Genomic DNA, 19,922 nt, shown 5'->3' with positions numbered 1-19,922 from the left:
ACATCTCGGGTGTCACGCTTCTTTTATCTCAGAAATCCACACTTCCCGAGATTGATTTTCAGTGTATCAGATAAGGTGTTTTAATGTACGACCCTAAAGGCTGCGGGGTGATGTTTACTGCCCACTGGCAAGCTCATAAAAAGTGTGACGATCGCCCGCTGGATCATTGCTTAGCCAAGGAAACCATTGCTTGCGATACGACAAAGATTCCCACTTTCTTCTTTTGTCACTGGTTTAGAGACAGTTGTGTTTTGCTCGCTATGAGGCGTGAACGATTGACGATGTTGGCTAGGCACCATGGTGTGACAAGCCAGTACCGCGGGATCAGGCCACACAGGTAAGGCGTAGTTTAGCGGCAGTTTGGTTTTACATTGATTAGTAATATCTGGTTACATGATACTTTTGTTTTCATAAACAAATCGAACTGGTTTAGTACGATGAGTAAAAGGTTGACAAATGATGTTAAAGATACCTTCTAAACAGCACATTTTAGAACTCGTTATTGCAAGTATTGCAACGCACTATGTTCAAAGTGTGGTCACCAGACTATACTGTAGGTAGATACATAAAATATTTATAAATGTTACTTACTATGTTGCGTTCTAAAGATATCTTCAAAATGCGCTTTTTAACCCAGTTGGTCTTGGGTTTTCGCTAAAAAGTGCTGAGAAGGTATTTAACATAGACAATCTTAAATAAGAAGTATGCAGAAATACTTCCAACGGAGCTATCTACATATAAGTTTCAAAATAGGTACGAGTATTCAACTATTCTAAAGTATTTTTTCCGACCATACCAAAACATTGTTGGTTTAGCTCGTATCTAGATGCGGAGCCGACGAAAGAATGCGCAAGTAATTGTTAAAGTATGCAAATCACAGAGTATGCAGCCGAGATTAAAAGTTCCCCGTCCAGATAAAACCGCATGTTAATTAAGCTCGTTTTGTTCAACAAAGGCGTAACTTATTGGCGACGCATTTCTACCGGTGGTGCTAATTCCTAAACAAATCTCTGTGATTCGATTTTTTCTTCGACCGCTGGGAAAATATTTGCAGGAGCCAAGTGCTTTAATGGAATGTTTAACCTACATCTTTTAATAGAAAAACCTGAAGTAAAATATTTTCACAGCAAGTTAGTGTGTTTGAAATATTTATTTAGTTAATATAAAGAAAAAATTATGATAAAAAGTGAAAGTGATCATAAGCAGGGGTTGGTTTAGCTTTGAAAATGACAACTTTTTATAATTATAATATTAGTCAGTTAAACTTAATAACCGGCGCTAGAGCGGCGCTGCAGAGTAAAGACTTATGTTATTTTTCCCCTCACTAGCTCGGCTGTCCTTTAAGCATTTTATCCACTAGTGGGTAAAGTAATTTGAGTAAAGTCAAATTAACTGCTTTAAAATTGATATGAGTAGGTGAATCTAGTAATAAAGATATGGAAGCAGTGATAAACGCATTTTTTGCGTTGTAGTTTCCTCGCTATATTGAGGGGAAAAGTTTTGCACTCGCAAGTTCAGGATTCTATTCTCGAACCACTCGCTTCGCTTGCATCGCTCGTTTTTCAAAAGTAAAAAGACTTTATGTTATAACTTTTATCGTAGAATATTAATAGAAATTGCTTTTTAAGACATTCATTTATGGCACCAACCATCTCGCAATATTTACGGGCAATAAATTGTGATCAACATTGTATAATTTCCATTGGCCTGAGCCATCAATCAATTCCTTTTTTTATCAATTTGCGTACGTAATTGTTTGCTTGAGGCGCTTCGATGGCAGAGGTAACGCAATGTTTTTTAATGGCTAATTAGATTGTTTTAAAAAAATCGTGGCAGGTCAGGTGAATTATGAGATTATAATAATATATTTCTTAATATAGTTTACATTCTTGAATACTTCGTACCGTACTAAATAATTTATAGTAAAGTAGGTTTTGCCCGCGCCTTCGCTCGCGTCAAAATCGAAAATTACAAACTTCCACCCTCCCTTTTTAGGGAAGTGGGGAGTTATAAAGAGACAAAAAGTAGCCTATGTCACTCTCCATTCCTTCAACTATCTCCATTTAAAAAATCACGTCGATTCGTCGCTCCGTTTTGCCGTGAAAGAAGGACAAACAAACAGACACACACAATTTCCCGTTTATAATATTTATATATATAATACTAGCTTTTGCTCGCGGCTTCGCTCGCGTTAGAAAGAGACAAAAAGTAACCTATGTCACTCTCCATCCTGTCAACTATCTCCACTTAAAAAATCACGTCAATTCGTCGCTCCGTTTTGCCGTGAAAGACGGACAAACAAACAGACACACACACTTTCCTATTTATAATATTAAGTATAGATTATATATAAATAATTATGGATTGATTATCACTTACAAATTACAAACTATGCGGAGTCATTGAAAACTGAAAACATTGAAAACAGTTTTCATTAATACAACAAACAGACATATTGGAGATTTGGTTTTATCTGAAGATAGAAATCTACAAAAATCGGTTTTCATGTCGTTAATTAACATTATATCATATTGCATTAATTTTACATCGTGCTATGATGTAAAATACCTAATCATTATTTCTTCCAGGTCTTTTATTATTGTTTCTTGCAGTATTGCTAATATTTTAATGTGTTTATGTGACTGTCTGCTTTCTGAATAATCTAAAAAAAAATTATGTGCGCGGAACAATGTTTGCTTTTCCTTTAAAAATTTGATAAGACTTTATAAAAATAAGTTCGAGCATGAAAGCTTCTTTATGCCTTTGTATTGTCTGAACTGGACCACTTATTGTTCTTGAAAGTCTCACAAAGTTAACATGACGTTGGCGGTTTATAAATAAATAAATAAATAAATAAATATTATAGGACATTCTTACACAGATTGACTGAGGCCAACGGTAAGCTCAAGAAGGCTTGTGTTGTGGGTACTCAGACAACGGTATATATAATGTAGAAATACTTATATACATAGAAAACATCCATGACTCAGGAACAAATATCTGTGCTCATCACACAAATAAATGCCCTTACCGGGATTCGAACCCGGGACCGCGGCGTAGCAGACAGGGTCACTATCACTACCGACTGCGCCAGACCGGTCGTCAGCCATCGTCGTCGTTATGTAAGCCATCTTTTAAAATTACGGTTTTAATTTAATAAAATTGATTAAAAACAATACTGTGTTAATTTACAGTTTTATTAAAAAAAACTATACGTGTACAAACATAAATATTTTGTTCCGACGACCCGACCCATTATTTGAAGACAAATCTCGAGTCAATAGTCGGAGCAATTAGAAACGCCAATCATGATTAGTTAACCAACTCCACTTGCAATTAATCAAAATCAATACGCATCTACTGTTTGATACATTTAGACTTTTATTAACTTTAATGGCTGCTTGAGGTTACTATTTTTTTTTTTGAAGTATATAGTTGTCAGTTGTTATAATTTTGCCTAAGAAATATAACCATCAAAGTCATTACATCTACCACACTCACGAGAAAATGAATGCTAAAAACTGAAATACCATACACCAAAGAAAGCAATCAAGTCCACTAGTCGCGGAGCCGGGACTCTAACCCGGGTCTTCAGCTTACGCGCCTACGTGCTCACCTCTACACCACCTCGACCGCCGTGGTACCCGTTGAAATTCTCTGCTGTGGGTGTGTTATCCCTGAGGGCTATTTCAGTTTCTAATATATGTACTATCAGCTGCAAAAGTGCAAGGCGAATTTATCAATGAGTTCATTCATAATTTCTCCATGCACTTTTGCAGGTGATAGTACATAGTAGTGACTACTTAAATAAATCATCAAAAAGTTTTTGATATAGTAGGTATGTAAAATGTTTCCTAGTTCGGCATATTAATGCTCATAATATAATATTAGGTAGAGACGTGTTCAGATATTTTTGTTCGCTTAAGTGTCTAGACATAACTGAACACGGCTACACAAAAAGTAGCCAATATTCATATTTATGGCCTGTCAAAAGCAAATTTAAAACGACAGGAAGATTATCGGTATAACCTGATGACCTTGAAGTGTCGTACAAATAAAAATGATGATCGCTCATCAATAAATAATATAATTAATTCACTAAATGGAATTCATAATTTGTATGAATGTAAAAAAACGTTAATATCGTATATTGTTACAATAATATTGTTCAACTATTGTAGGTCCTATATTTAATATAGCAGACCAAAGGGACATCGTGTTTAACATTAAATTTCATCGATCGTCCTAATCAGGGTTATGTATGACACATGCAATAAACAATAATAATTGTTCTGATCTACATCTACTTTGCTTGAAAAATCACGACACGCCCGATTAAAACGTTCAGGCTATTTGGCGTGAATAAAATGGTTTTAATTAGTCACTGTGACCTGAATACATTTAATAAAAGTCCCTTTCCCTTACTTGAAGTGTTTTTTTGTCATTTACCGCAATTCCGCGGTCGACGCAAACTCGATTCGAAATGACGATAACCATCTATTGCGATACTTATATGATCTTTGTCAACATGTGTTTGAATACGCCTACTTATTTAAGTTACATAATCAATGATGTCTATATTTTTGTAAAAGTTATTCTTGTAAGTTATCTTATACGAATGTTTATGTGATGGTATCTGAGTAGATATCATCAATCTTCGTTTTTGTATTATTAAAGTCTTGTGATAATTATACTCGTCAGTATAATTTGTATGTTTTATATCTTTTGAAATATTGCTGTATAAATTACCTAATAATAATTCTCAGTATTTATTTTCTTTCTTAGGCTAGGTATTTTTATAACATGATTATAAAAGTAAAATACAAAACCACATACAAAAAAATACAAAATATATAAACACATTATAAAAAACCTAACCTAGGGTGCCGCCAGCAGCGGGGCAGGGCCCAAGCTGCCGGTGGTTAGGGCTGCAGAGAGAGGAACCGTCGAACTATCCGCGCTTTATCCAAGATCACCGCCTTCTGCATCTGGCCCTTGATCCATCCACCTAGCGAGAGTCTCTTAAGATGTTGGTCGAGACTCTTCGCTATGAGAAAGTAAATAATTATTATTAAGTATAAAATTTGGATGAAAATGTACACATTTTGCAAAATCAAATGGCTGGTATCCCATTTACTGGCGATTATGGAATTCACAAATTCCAAATGATGTACTAATCGCTTAAGTTCAAAACTCCATATTAGACCCATCGTGACACGAACGTGTTTAATTCGAAACATTCGCATTAAAGCAACAGCCGTGCCTTAACTAAGCTGCTGGCCTAGCCGAAGTGACTATCGTTGACGTTACGTGGCGATAGAAATAGAAACGCAGAATGGCTCTGTCGCGCTACTACAGAAGAGTGATGGGGTGAGCTAGCTACAAAGCGTAAGTGATTGTGCCGTTGGCTAGGTTCCCTGGCCATTTAATTGGAAATAGAGATAAGAAATAAAGTTAACGGTCCGACGGTGACATTTGAGCGTACGTATGGCGTCGGCGGCACCGTCTTCGGCGCACAATTAGTCGTGTCCATCAGTTAAGGGCTGAGGAATTCTAGCGTGGGTATTGTTTAAATCAAAGTCTCAAGGATTTTTCGTCTGGGAACGGTGTACGCTGTAATTGGCTGGCTTTTTAAGGCGGCAAAAATGTGGAATATCTATCAATATTTATTAGTGACTTTAATGAACAAGATCGTTCATTGTGCTACCACGTGGTGCACATAATATTATTATACAAAAGTTCGATAAGCCAAACGATAGGCAGTTTAAGTGTAGTGTTTTTATAAGGAACATGTTCTGAGACATGTTTAACGGTCTCTTTTTCCGGTTATAAAAAGGATATTATTAAAATTTAATAGGCTTTTCACATTTCATATTTATACAATCGGAAAATAGCAGAAACGGGAAGTGTTTGAATTGCGACCGATGTGTTACTATAATTTCTTTAACTATCACAGCTTTGTTTCATCAAAAATGAGTTTACAGAAATCCATACTTCCATACTATACTTACATATTATAAATGGGAAAGTGTGTGAGTCTGTTTGTTTATCCGTATTTCACGGCAAAACAGAGCGACGAATTGACGTGATTTTTTAAGTGAAGATGAGAGAAGGGATGGAGAGTGACATAGGCTACTTTTTGTCTCTTTCTAACGCGAGCGAAGCCGCGGGCAAAAGCTAGTACATTATAAACATTCATCAGATATTATTCTGGCACGTACGAAGTGACACTAGTGACTTTCTTCCGATATTTAGTTCATCGATCTCACATTATAATGTCATAAATTATTACATTTATGTCATTAATCATGTAATATAGGCTTGAATTTATGTGTATATGAATTTATATCTAAGTATAATTATAAAGCTAATCATTATTTTTGCAATAAAAAAAATAAGGACGTAGGTATCTATTACCTACACTACTGTTACCTACTCATATTAAGTTTTGAGCAATTTCCTACTATATTAATATGTATGGCAGCATAGATATATTAATATGTATGGCTACTGCACCGCGCGTTTCCATGGCGACGCAGACCACACACGATTCGCCACTGTTCGCGGACCCTCGCCACAAACGGACACCTATGCAAATGAGGGCCCTAACGTATTCAACGAACATTGAATATTTTACGCGCTTCGGCTTGCAAGATTAATCAATTAAATGCAATCAATTGCCGCGATATGGCCGGTAATTGAATTATTAATGCTCAATTTGGCACGTCTTAAAATTGTTTTGTGAATTTGTTTATCAATTATGTATGTCAAGACTCAAGACGTAACGACCCGTTCTGTCTCTTTTATTACTTTTGGTACCTTAATTGGTCCTAACCGGTTTGTTGGTATGGTGATGTGAATAATTTAAATATAAAAGTCTTTCGGGTATTTTTGTATGGAATGCCAAGTACATATTCACGTCTAATGCGATGCGTCAGATAAATGCAAGTATTTTTTTCGTTTATTTAAATTTAACGTACAAAGGGCTACAATGAGTTCACGACGACAGCGTGGACGTGGTCCATGCCCCTCGCACCCACGATCCACTTCGAGACGATATCTAGAAGACAATTATCTCAAGACCGCGGTCCGATAAATCGCTTGTCCAGCTTGACCGTTATTGCCATCGCGACATGCCCTATCTGATCCTGTACTCCTGTGACATATTGCTACGAATAACCTACTATAAGTACTTTCGTCGGGTCTCAGTCACGAATGGATAACAAGGATACCTATAGGTACTATTCCGTTCTTTGTCCTAAGACACCACATTTATAATATTGTATTCCCATTCAATATTTGTGGTACTTTGTTTTGAATATCGGTGCTCGCAATTAAGATAAGATAAGATAAGATAAGATAAGATATCATTTATTGTATAATTATAGGTTTACATAATGGGTGATATTTTAGTAGGTATCACTATAATTTGCCTGTCAGGCGTACAATATTTCTTTACTTAAATCCAGTTTAACTATTTACAATTCTATTTACAATGTATGCTTAAACTAAACCTTACGCCAGCTTGTATTAAAGCGTTGTATAGAAATCTATATTGAAAAAATCATCTATAGTGTAAGGCATCCTTTTTTTTAACACTTGTGTTATAGATTTTTTAAATAATTTGTCATCCTGATCTTTAATTGCATCAGGTAATTTATTAAATAGTTTCGCAGCCATAACATACAAACTTTTATTGTAATATGCTGTTTTTACAGGGATTTTTGGGAGAATCTCATATCTATTTTGATGATTACGGGGAAAGTTCTTATGTATTATCCTAAAAAGGTTTAAATTTTGTTTGACGAACATACAAGCTTCCAATATAAACATAGATGGCAGAGTTAAAATATTAAGTTTCTTGAATAAAGGCTTGCAACTGTCAGTCGTTTTTGCTCTAGCAATAGATCGAACACATTTCTTTTGTAATATAAACACTTCATTTTTATTACAAGAGTTACCCCAGTGCAGTAGGCCGTATCTTAAAATAGATGATACTTGTCCATGATAAGCACTGAGCGCAGTATTTTGAGAAGATACAGTTGAAATTTTTCTAAGAGCGTAAACATATCTACTTAAACTGTTACAAAGATTATTTGTGTGTGCTTTCCAGTTTCCATGGCAGTCTAATAACAATCCAAGAAATTTTATTTCTGATACTTCCTGTAACGCAATACCATCGTATTTTAGTGTAATCTCTTTTGGATTTGACTGTGGTAGGTAGAACTGCATAAATTTTGTTTTACTTAGGTTTACAACTAGTTGATTCTTAGCAAACCATTTCATAACATTGTTTAACGCTATGTCCAGTCTATCTTGATAGGTATCTTTATCACTCCCTGTAACTAGGATGGATGTGTCATCAGCAAAGAGAACAGTACGGTTATTAGTTACGTTAGGCAAGTCGTTGATGAATAATAAAAACAATAGTGGTCCTAATATACTACCCTGTGGAACTCCTCGTTCTACTGATCTTTGCACCGAGTTCATTGTGAATTCCGTTTTGCTTTTTTTATCAATTCGAGTTATAACTGTGTATTGCTTCCTATTTTCTAAATATGATTTAATAAGATCGAAAGTTGTACCTCGTATTCCATATTTATAAATTTTGTTAAGTAGCAATTTATGGCATACAAAATCAAATGCTTTCGTCATGTCCATGAAGATAGCTGTGACAGGTTGTCGAGTATTTAAGCATTCTGAGATGGTGTTCATTAGTTCGACTATTGCTAAAGTAGTCGATCTATTTTTCCGAAAACCGAATTGTTCTTTTGCTAATATGTTAAATTTGTCAAAGAATTTGCTTAACCTATTGTATATGGATCGCTCAAATATTTTGGAAAATATTGAAGTTAAAGCTATCGGACGATAGTTTTCACACTGTTCTTTGTGTCTATTAGAATGTCTGGTGCATGTAGTTACTTTTTACTGAGTTAAGTGCACGTTTAAACTGCACTGTGAGTGAATGCCATCCTTATTCATTCATGGTAATGATGGCAAACATATGCACACAATATACCTACTTACGTAAGTTGGTATAAGTTGCCTCGACTTTCTTGTGGTGGTTTTTCCTGACATGAAAAAAGGTTATAAATAAAACAGTGAACCATATGCTATCTGGTACTGAGGTATGTTTGAAAGACGTTTAAATCGGGCGTGCAAAATGTTTCTGAACTTTTTGCTTGCTAAAATTGATGTGTGTCGCATTTACCGAGTAGTGTCGACGGCGGGTTGCAATGTCCCAGGTAGCCTTTTACGGACAAGCGAATGAGCTATCCTAGTGCAGGCTCTCGCAATATAAACTAAACCCTGTCACTAAGATGCCATCAAAACATAAAACGCTTTTAAATCGATATCTAAACTTCTTCCATTTTGAACCTGATTGAGACGTATTAAGATTGAAATTGCAATTGATTGGATGCCCAACTTTAGGTTTAACGAGATATAAGTTTATAGCTGACATGCCGCGACCACATGTGAACGGCGGACAGCAACTAGACGTCATTTAATTGAACCAAAAACTATCAGTGAACATCGACTGGAGATCGATAGTGAGTGAAGTTAATAAATTGAATTTAATCGATGCGGATATGCAACCGGCGCCGGCGCGGCCGTTCTGTCCGCCGCGAAACTAACATTATTATATACGGGAGCGATCAGCGGACACGTGCTAACCAATCTAGATCGGACTAGTTCCCCTTGAGGAAACTGTTCGTGTAGCCGGGCGGAAAAGTTAAGAATTCAATGTGATTTGGCTATAAATGGCCAACATTTGACCATAAGATTAGTGGTTTAAAATAAATCAATGTCGTACTTTTGCACTAAACGTCATTTAGAGTTAGCGCTAAGCTATTGAACGATCAACGCTCAAAAATTAAGGCTAGGGAAGTCGGTAAGTAATAATTTACAATGGACTTTAATGAAGTCTAAAGGTCGAGTTGTTCACCGGCTGACGTAAAAATTGGACGCATGATTCAGGCCTTAATGACCAGGGCATTTCCATGAAAGCTTTCATTTTTGCCGTTTGTTATAGGTATATCACGCGACGCTGATAGCAACATTGACATTGAAAAATGTTATTAGACAGAGCAATTTTATACAATTATAGGTATTAAATATAATGAATTGTAAATAATTATAACCTGACACTATACAATAGTTAGCATGCACGGACAGCTTAGCTTTGTAATATCAATAGAATTGGCTCCAAAATTTCAATCCGATGGTGTATACCTACCTAAAATGTCTACTTCATGGTGAATACATTGATGACATCATAAAAGCCCGAAGGTTAGTTCCAGCGTCACCACAGCGGTGTGATAGCTTGAGCGGCGGCACGCGACGCTACAGCCCTTGGGCCTTATCGCGAACTATGCTCTTCCTGCTTCGCAACTCTTCTATGTGGGTTAATAACTTCACAACTGGCGTAATAGTTTTTGCTTAACACAAAAACATATGTTTCGTAACTGGCTTGACTTTGAGGTATTAGCTTCCTAAACAGCGCCAGCTTTTTTCGTTTACATGTATTTAAAATACGTCGCTATATACATAATATAATATTATGTTACAGAAAAAACCTTTTATAAAATAATTTTATTGTATTAAAATACTATGGTTTATTGGGATCCTGACTCATGAATTTCCTAGACCATTTTAATGATGTGCAAAATATTTTTTTCCTAAATATTTTATAATGAATACCTACTACCTACATTGTCCGAATATCGAAAACCGCGGGATAATTCTGACAAGCGACGCATACTTTGATGGAATTTAAGCGTCATCATTTGTACGTTGTACGTCACAAAAAAAAATATCCGCATAAACATACGTAAATAATTTTCAAAATGTAAAACTTACATCATGTATTACTACTGAACTACATAGTTAAACGATATTATGGCTATAAACAGTCAAACATCGTCCAATCCGCCCACATATTATCGATTACATATTGTGAATGTCAAGTGCGAGTGACAACTTCATGTCACACCCGAGGACAGGGACAATTAATTACAATTTAGTAGTTTAACCAAATTTTTCAATACTGAAACATTTAAGATTCTAGTTTCGGTTGCTAAAGATTTATAAGCAACAACTGTTAAAAAAATTCAGATTTTTATCCTAGACTTATAATACAAATAAATTTAGCCTTAACAAGGAATCGTTATCTAAATGCATCGAATTCATCATCGATAACAACAAATGTTTTATTCAAAAGATAAAGATCTCTGCAAAGATAACGGCTCTGTTAAAGCAAAAAGGGAGTAAACTTCAAAGTGACCGGCTTGTTTCTGAAATGAATCACCAAACAATTATACGTCAACGAAACAATTGCACACAAATGAATAATTTATTTAGCTACATAACAATCTACCCAACCCATGTCTGTAGGTACCTATAATTTACTTTTGAAACATTCTAGTAACTTCGGTAAATACAATATTCTTATTTAGACAATAAGCCACATTAAAATATCAATTTGACCAAAAAAGTACGTTCGATTTGACAAAACTAAGAATCAAAATAAAATGGACTCAAAAATCATTATACTTATTCTTATTTCTTCTTACCGGGATTCTTATGCAGAATTAAAACTGGAAGAAGTACATAATATGCTAGTCGTGTATACAGAACCTGCCCACAGCAAAGAGTATGGATATAAAATTTGTTCATTAAGTTAAGTAATAAACTTTACCTTTACCTACTAGCCACTACTTAACTTGACCCTTGGCCAAAAAATGGAACACCAATCCACGAATCTTTATTACGACAAATCACGACTTTTTTAGGTAAAGTAGGACGCCAGACGCTTGAATTAAGAACGTTCACAATTTTTTTACGATAAACGTTGAATAATATATGAACAACGTTACTTCACCAGTTTGATGGGTTGATATATATACAAAATGCCTTATTAAGATAATATGAATTAGTTAGTACTTCGAACCTCGTTGCTTCACTTACTTAATTTGATTAGGTACTCCTTGGCTAACTGTCCCCACAAACGTACACAGGTATCAAATTGCCACTACTTACCCGCCCACTAGCTGATACTAACTAGGATGGTATTAATTAAATGATTTAGCGCGATCACCGACTGTTAACTACCAGGAAGCAAAGTCAAGGGATAGATGCTTTATCAGGATAAGACGATGTCTACCTATATGTTTATAAATTCCTTAGGACAAATACAGATGGTGTATTTCTATCATTTTAATTTGAATCACTTTTAAATGATCTTTTTAGAGTTCCGTTCCGTACTAAAAAGTTATAAGTTTCACATTGCTCGCTTGTTGGTTGGGGTTAAAATATACAGGGTGTAAACCTAATACGGGCGAACCTCTTAACGGTGGTGAGTATAGAACACAAAAAATGGAATTAGATAACTTTTACTTAAAAATGAAATATTTTTTTTTATCCATACAAAATAATTCGGCCCGCAACGTAATGCAAACACACTCGCGTTAACGCCGTTAACTGCTCGTTGACAGTTGTCATTGATTGTCATCGCAACCACGTTTACAGTACATTGCTGCTGGGAAATTTTTCAAAAATTCATTATGGGGTGAAAATTAAAAGTAACTTAAAAACACTTCTTAATTAATGATAACAATATTGAATTATATGCCTGGTTTCATTTATCGCCCTTAATAGGTTTACGCGCTGTATAAATTCATGACCTGAAATTGTTAGTTAGCTACCCAGAGTGGAAGTTAGTGAAATCTGATATAGTATTATTCTCTATTACTTAAGTATTAAGCTTGATAGCTTGGTACTAATCTTGTGTGAAATTAGGACGCAAACTGAGTTATTAACTGTTAAGTAGATATGACGCAAGTATTATTCAATGTATTGATTGATGCTATTTATTTGAAAAGAAAAACACCGAGAACAGTAACCCTTACATTAACATCACTATTTATGCATTAATGGTTTAGCTCTGTAGTTTTCAGCTAAGAAATTTATAACGAAACAGTGACTATAAAATAAATCTTCTTTTTTCATACGGTTAATACAAACACAGTTTTGCGTGGTTATTGTTACTAAAACTTACTGAGTTCAGGCGGAACGTAAGCATTTAAATGCATTTGAGCATATACTTTAAAGTATTTTCAAACGAATTTATGTGTGAGTATGAACTTTTCCAAAGAAAAAGCTTTACGGTGGGTTTTTGACGTACGTTAGACGTTACTGAAAAACCTAAACGTCACCCTTTAATGCCCCGTATACGCCTATAAAAAAACAAAAAATTAAAAAAAAACGAAAAAATTTTTTTTTGTATGAAAACGCACCCAAAATCAAATATTGTCTAGGGCCCGTACCAGTTGCAGTCGGCACGTCTATAAAGCCCCTTATAGTTTTTTTTTAATTGGCTAAATACTTGGATGTTATGTCACAATTATCTGTGTTTGGAAATTAAAAAAGAAGACTTTGCCGGCCTTGGCCTGCAAGGTTTGTATGAAATTCCATTATCTATCAATCGTCCTAGCCGCACCTGCAACTCATACTTCGCTGCCAATTATAAGGCACATAACATCAATATTTCATACCATGTTTGAGAAAAAAATATTTGAAACCGTTTTTACGTCCTTGCTTTGACTTTTACGCTGTCGAGTCACGTATCCTAAAACGAAAAAAACTCATGTCAATGGGCTTTGAGTTTCTTCTGGGTTTGAGAACATTTTTCTCTAAAATCAACTGGTATTTTGGAACGCCAAGTCGGCAGGGTGAGAGGTTAGTAGTATGCCGGCGGGAAACAAACCCACACACGCAAATGACCAGACTAACTAACCACCATTATCTGTAATTGGCATTGAGCATCGCATAAATCCCTTTAATAGCGTGATATCTTTGTTTATTTATATTAAATAGAAGCGGAGGAAATGGTTAAGTATATTTTATTCAAGAAACGATTTACCGTTATCAAGTATTATAGTTATTTTTGATCTTAAATGCTACAACTACTTCAGGGGCTATGTTCGCAGCGTTCATATTAACAAATACACACATGACAATAAACCTACGTGTTATCATGATTTTCATTGCAATAAGTACCCACGATACATTCAGGTTAATTAATAATAAATAAATGGTTATAACTATAGTGATTCCAAATGTTCAATCACTTAGAGTCGGTTGAGGAATAGACTTGAAGGTTTAAGAAAAAACGTAATGAACTTAACACCTTAACACTTCTACATATAAACATTTCTTGCTTTTTGTTCGCCAAATGAGACTCCTGAAAAAAAAACCGATCTAAGGAGCCCATATTGAATTGACTACGAGTGAGTTAACTCTTGAGGGGTGTATTACATAAGGGAAAGAGAAAGATAGAGCAGTTTATCTTATCACGCCGGGTTCCGCGTTAGCTCTATAGAAAGGGCGAATTTACGTAATTCTAATCGGTTTATTACATTATTTCTAGGTTTGAAGACCGGTCTGGGTTGATGTTGACCCTGCCTGTGAAATCGTTGATTTATTCGTATACATATAATATATGTATACATATTATGTATGTTGATTCACAACACAAGCTATAATGAGCTTATCGTGATTTGTTTAAGAATATCCCTATATTATTACTTTTTCATTTATTTTTCTGATATATATTGTAAATTCATGTTTCTCAAAATATCTTCAAAATGTTATATAATTGTAAAACCTTAATTATAATCTCATACACAAGTACTGTCATATATAATTAACTATTATTCATAAAATTTAAAATCCTAATTTTAATGTTTATACATGGGTACATTCAAATTTAGTCTATATTTTTTTATTTATATGATTTACTATTAAGGTGCATTTGTTTGGAGCTTCGTTGCCCATAGGCTGCGCAAGCGCCGCTCTTACAAAAGAGTTCAACGCGCCGCGCAAGCGCGAATAAAGTCCTCCAGCCCTTTATTGCGATCCTATCTTTGTTGCGACTGATTCCTTTTCCTTTATTTTTAATGATACCTATTGCAGTACATATTCTTTAGTAAGAAAATTATATAACGTACTTATTAGATTACATATCCTAGGTAAAAGGTATAAATAAACGTTACGGAATTTATGTTAAGATAGCATAAAAGCTTTTTTCTACTCCAGCACTTAAATCTGTCAATTAGATTATTGTCAGCGGTATCCAAATTAAGTTCATTTGAGTAACGATAGAAAAGTCTATTTGTCTATAGGTTCATATGATAACTGCTGAGCAGTATTCATATGAATATAGGAGTTCTGTAAGTTTATTTTTAAAAGTACAACTTCCATTTATCAGGTATGTTTTCATTTGCAATAATAAATAACTCTTAATAAATAATATAATATTTAGGTTCATAATTTAAATCAAGATGAAAAAATAAACTGAAATGCGTTTTACAGATAAGATATTGCAAAACAAAGGTAAAAATCATAAGTTTATCAAATAATTTTACATTTGACATTTAAATATTCTTGAACGCAACCACATTTTTCGTAATTGAAAACCGGCTTATTTTCTATTTCTCTTGTCTATGGCATGAAGAGTTCGGTTAATGTACGACCCAGAAATGTACAGCCCAAAATCGGCGTCCACTTTTTTGGACGCGAATTACGGGGTCGTACAATACTGCCGCCCTGTAAAAAAAGTGGCTTCGAATTATCGCCCGGACCAAACGTGTACAGCCCGAGAATGCCCAACCCATCAATTCACGGCCCAAGAACTCTCGTACATCATGGACGCCAATTCTTGGGTCGTAAATTCTTGGGTTGAGCATTCTCTGGCTGTGCATTATTGGTTCCCGCATTTGTAAACTTTTTAAAAAATATTTGAACTATTTTAGTGTTTTATACTTTATTGTAAGTCGACGTTGTGCAAAAACTTAAGTAATTATGAGTGATTCTGGTGAACAATATACTCCCCAAGAAATCAAGGCTATGGCGCTCAAAGTGACTGACAATTTGTTACCTGAAAAGTCGGATACAGCGTAGCAAAAATATTATGATTGTTTTATGACATGGAAATTGCAAAAAAATGTTTCAACTTTCTCTGAAATCGCATTGTTGGCATATTTTGAAGAATTGTGCAACAATATCTCACCATCAACATTTTGTGGACAGAATACTCAATGCTACGACGATCCACACAAATATTCCCATTCATTATATGAAGTAAGTAACTAACCCATTTTATTATTCTTGAATAGGCTATTATTTATGTGGCTGTCGTAGAAAAAGCATAGTATACAATCGTAACATTATGAAGGCTATAAAAGTCTCGTACCTTACTTAGGCCACTCGGCAAGCCTTCGTGGCCTAACCGCGGTACTCAACTTTTATAGCCTTCATAACGTTACCGTTATATAATATACTATATAGAATCATTAACTTATTTAACGGTTCTATTTATGAATTTTATGATACCATCAAGTTATGGAGAAAATACAGGCAAAGCTAAATATATGATTAACCTATCAGTTTCAAGTAGAATACTAAATTGACTGTATTTTCAATCAAATCATTAAAAAAAAGTATAATCGGAACTTAGTGCTTAAATCTAAATTACATATAAGTATTATCTTCTGCCAAACCACAGTGTGGTTTGTTGGCATATCATTTCTCATTGCGTATTTTGTCATTCTCAGGTACCTACTAAAATAACAGTTTAATTTAAGTGGCGTTCCTATTAACGCCGGCCGCTATTCGCCCCGTTCGGCAATAGATTTTTTATTTTTACTTAAGTATCTAAATGCATCCAGAAGCGCTCAATTTCCATTTAAGCGGTCTAAGACCTTAAGCGTCACCAGGGCAGAGCCATTGTAGTGATAAGTGGACGCAGATGCACCGTTTAGATAGGGCGCTATCTGCGCGCTATGGAATCGATGGCGTCGGCCTTTTTAAGGTTAAACCGAATCATGGTTAACTAAACTAGTTATTTGTTAACATCGGAGATCGCTGATCATGATTTACAAAAAAGTGTTTCGTGCGACATGATATTTTGAAAACTCTTTGTTGTAGATATCTTTCTGGCTGTAAAGTGAAATGATATTAAGACCTGCCATGTAAGACCTGTTGATAATAGTGTCATGACCTTATCGTGTTTGAAGTATATGCATAAAGTGTAACCCTTTAAGTGTTTTACTGGAAGACGCGTAAAATTACATAATAGTGTATCTAATACGGCTTCTAAACATATATTATTCTTCTAACTTTCGTAATAGTCTTTTTTCCTTGGATAGCGGGAGATGGTATCACTGTTAATATTTGTCGGAGATATCACTATTAATATATGTACTAAAGTTGCTAAGTATTTAGTTTATCAATATAATTTTGACTATAACATGTAATTCGTCTCTCCTGTTCAAATATAAAACAACAACCAAGAACCAATTTGTAATTTAGAATAGGCCCCTGGTATAAAATCTTCGATTTGTTGGTGCCCCGAGGGTTGCCAGCGCCGCTGGACTACGAGTTAGTTTTGCAATGTTAGTAGCCTTGAGTAATGAACATTGGTAGGTGAGAAATACTGTATCATTATAAATAGTATATGTTTGATCAGCCGGCGTATCATGTTGCCAATTTTATCACTTATCCACGTGGATAAAGCATTCGTCACGCTTTAGCAAGTATGTCAGTGTGAGAGTGACAGATGTCTTATCCACGTGGATAAGTGATAAAATTGGCAGCATGATACGCCGGCTGGACTTGTCAAAAGCTATATAATATATACATGTACTTATATAATTTAGAGCAGTTAACAGTGTAATTAATGTATGTAAACTATTAAAACTTTCTGTAATTTATAGCTAATTGGCATGAGTAAAATAAACAGGCTGAGTCATAAGACTTTGACGAATACGTAGTACGAGTATTTACACCTAAGGATAAGTTGGAGAACTGCCACACGAATGTGTAAAACTCCGGGTAAATCGGTTTACAAGCTTTAAACTCATTCACGAACTCACGCCCGATAATAATATTTCTTTTGCCAACTTGAAGCTTATGTACGGCGGTTTAAAACCTCATAAACTGAATTGAACCTTAATTGCTGGAGTTTAAGAACAGAACCGGAGGGTAGCTTGGCAAGCTTTTTCTTGCGATTTGCAAAAATGTTAAAATAAACATTATTGAATTCTTCAAGCAGGGTAATTAAATAGCTCTAGCATAATAATGTTATTATTAAAAGTGAATATATTTAAAAAAAAACATATGTACCTACATAATCTACTACATAATTTATGTGGAAAACAATTAAAAGCTTTAGTCAGTCAGATAATGTAACTTTACCTGATAAGATTTATTACGTAGATAAGTACTCACGTGCAGTATAAAAATAAATAGACAGAAAAATGATAAATACAAAAATTTACAAAAAAACGTATCTACACATGTTTAAATATAAATAAGCATAAGATACATGCAAATACTTAAGCTTACAAATAGTAGACAAAGCAAGTAAATCAGGCGGTACTCACTGTTATCACGCAACAATTACAACTTATCAGTTACATGAAAGCGCCGGCGCACCGCGAATCCCGAAAATTTAGAACAATTCCAACATCACGATATCACTAGGTACACAGTTTTATCACGTCCACTGTCAGTGAGGTTTGTTTTGTTTTTGTGTGCGCGCGCCGAGCGAGGCGTCCGCAGCGTGGCCGGGTCCGTTCTGCACTAGCGCTAGCGGCTACCGCGAGTGGGCTAGCCGGATTCTAATCTAACTGGCGGACTAAGGCTTTCGGTAACGTACTTCGATACTGCCCAAAGATCATGGGTTAGGTGGCTATGCAACCCTGCACCGTTTATTATAGATACTTCGAAAGCGTGGTTTTACTAGTAGAACGTACTCCTTTACGTGTGTTATTGAAATTTGGTAGATCGTCGTTGATAAAGTAAGTTAAGTAACCCACTTTTGTGTACCTATAAACTAAAAATGATAATTAGTGAATGAAATTATATTTTGCATACATCATTTACGGATTTCTATTGTATTATGGATTTTACTTAAGTATTACATGAATTACATATCAAAGCTCTTGCTTGCAATGAAACTGCAGTGAAACTTTACTATGCCTTTTGTAAGTAACTTTACAAAACCAGTTTCAGCGACTATACTAAAGTTTAGCAGCAGTTGTGTCAATAGAATCTGGCTAGCCATACCCCACAGCACTATATAGCGCTCATATATTGCCTCTTAGCTTTCACAAACTCGCGTCTCTCATTAGCGCTATTTTGTAATACTAACCCTATCTTTTACAGGGTAATGTTTACTTTGCAGTTTAAGAATGTGGGCAAGACACGGGATAGTGTGGGTAAGAAGCCGATATGAAAACTTATAGTACCTCGGCTATTCTTATTGCACGTTTTACCGCGCTCAGGACTTTTTGTAATGGCAGGATTATGCGCCTTTAAAAACTCTGGAGTAGACTTCGTCGTACACGAGCCACTTAACGACATACTTTGCTTACAATCTCGCCACACAATGGAATTATTTAGCTGATGGAATTTCTATGAAGAGGTGCATTTCTTTCCAAGCATTTGTGGAAGGTTAAACATGAAATCGAGCTCCGGATTTGTCTGATCTGAAGTTAAATAAGAACTTGCATACGATCTTCAGGTCTAAGTTTGAATGAATATTTGTTGATTCGCTACGAAGTTGGAGGCAATATCAACATAAAAGTCTTGAACTGATTTCGGTGCCAAGTTCGCGTGCCGCGACCCTCGCGGCCACCTCCTTGCATGTAATTACCAGCAACGGAAGTTCGTTTCTTTTTGGGGCTGGAGCGTGACTTTCTGCGAACCCTCCAGCTTAAAAATATCATTAACTATCCATAAAAGGGTGCTTTATGCCACCCGACACAATCAACAAAACTAATTCCCAATGTCGTAATTTCAGAGACAATAAAGCTTAACGTACCTACAATTTTATGATACTGACTAATGGTAAAATTAGA

General features: G+C 35.2%; 1 protein-coding gene across 1 annotated transcript in view; it reads right to left on the bottom strand.

Moving 5' to 3' along the window:
• LOC125229572 (cadherin-86C-like) overlaps positions 1-18,612 on the bottom strand; it is a 108,770-nt gene extending 90,158 nt beyond the window's left edge. The window contains exon 1 of the mRNA XM_048134484.1: positions 18,444-18,612. The gene's annotated coding sequence lies outside the window, so the exon portion shown is untranslated. The remainder of the gene's footprint in view (positions 1-18,443) is intronic.
• Positions 18,613-19,922: the final 1,310 nt, after the last annotated feature.

The sequence above is a fragment of the Leguminivora glycinivorella genome, chromosome 1, assembly GCF_023078275.1.
Source record: "Leguminivora glycinivorella isolate SPB_JAAS2020 chromosome 1, LegGlyc_1.1, whole genome shotgun sequence".
NCBI lineage: Eukaryota > Metazoa > Arthropoda > Insecta > Lepidoptera > Tortricidae > Leguminivora > Leguminivora glycinivorella.
This window is presented reverse-complemented; position numbering and strand designations above follow the sequence as displayed.